The sequence below is a fragment of the Tupaia chinensis genome, unplaced genomic scaffold (genome assembly GCF_000334495.1).
Source record: "Tupaia chinensis unplaced genomic scaffold, TupChi_1.0 Scaffold000605_1, whole genome shotgun sequence".
NCBI lineage: Eukaryota > Metazoa > Chordata > Mammalia > Scandentia > Tupaiidae > Tupaia > Tupaia belangeri.
Genome location: NW_006160123.1, coordinates 3,340,312 through 3,341,120, shown reverse-complemented (window position 1 = coordinate 3,341,120; position 809 = coordinate 3,340,312). Strand labels below are relative to the sequence as shown.

Sequence of the window (809 nt, the reverse complement as noted above, 5' to 3'; positions counted from 1 at the left end):
CCACACCGCAATCCCTTCTCCTACATTCTCCTCTCAGGATTTTGGGCACACACGCACACGTGCCTGGCATGAGTTTCAAGCCACTGGGTCCGGGACGCGAACCACAGTCGACTACATGGGAGTCCAGAGACATAGCCATTATGCTAACTGCTGGTCCCCAGAATGGTCATCTTGACCTAGGCCAGGGCACTGCTGGGGACAGGGGATGGGCTCTGGAACGAAACCACAGATGTCACCAGCTCCTAAAAGCTTGTCTGCCCCAAGGGCCCCTACCTAGAATCCTGCAGGTCCACGGGGGGTTCTCAGTACTCAGCAAGGTCAGCAAAGGGAACTGGAATCCCTTTAAATCCCGTTTTCTGGCCTGCACAAAGGGGCTCCCTCAGGACAGTGTTAAGGCCTTGTCAAGATGGGACAGACAAGCCAAGGTCCCTGGTCCCTGGTTTCAGCACTCCATTTCCGGGGCTCCCGGATGTGCTAGCGGGCACAGGCAACCCCTCTCAGGTCGGGGGAAGGTGGCCCACGGCTGGGAATGTGCTTCTGCATTGCAAATTAATGAGTTAATGCACAGCCGGTGCTCAACGGATGCCCCAGCTCCGGTCTCTGAGCCTTAGGCCCAGGGCGGCGGGGCAGCTGGCAGGTGGCCGCGGGTGCGGCCGGGTCAGGACCCCGAGCAAGGGCGGGACAGGCGAGGGAGACCGAGACCGGCCGAGCTGCTGGGGGGACAGAGTCAGGCAGAGAGGCTCCTCGCCACGGCCGCTGCGCGGTCGGCGGCTTCTCCCGGGCTCTGTGTTCCTGGTGTCCTACCTGAG

The 809-nt window shown here is 61.3% G+C and overlaps 1 protein-coding gene across 3 annotated transcripts in view; it reads left to right on the top strand.

Moving 5' to 3' along the window:
* Positions 1-809, top strand: part of PAK6 (p21 (RAC1) activated kinase 6) — a 46,320-nt gene that overhangs the window by 14,554 nt on the left and 30,957 nt on the right. The gene's annotated exons all lie outside the window — the stretch shown is intronic.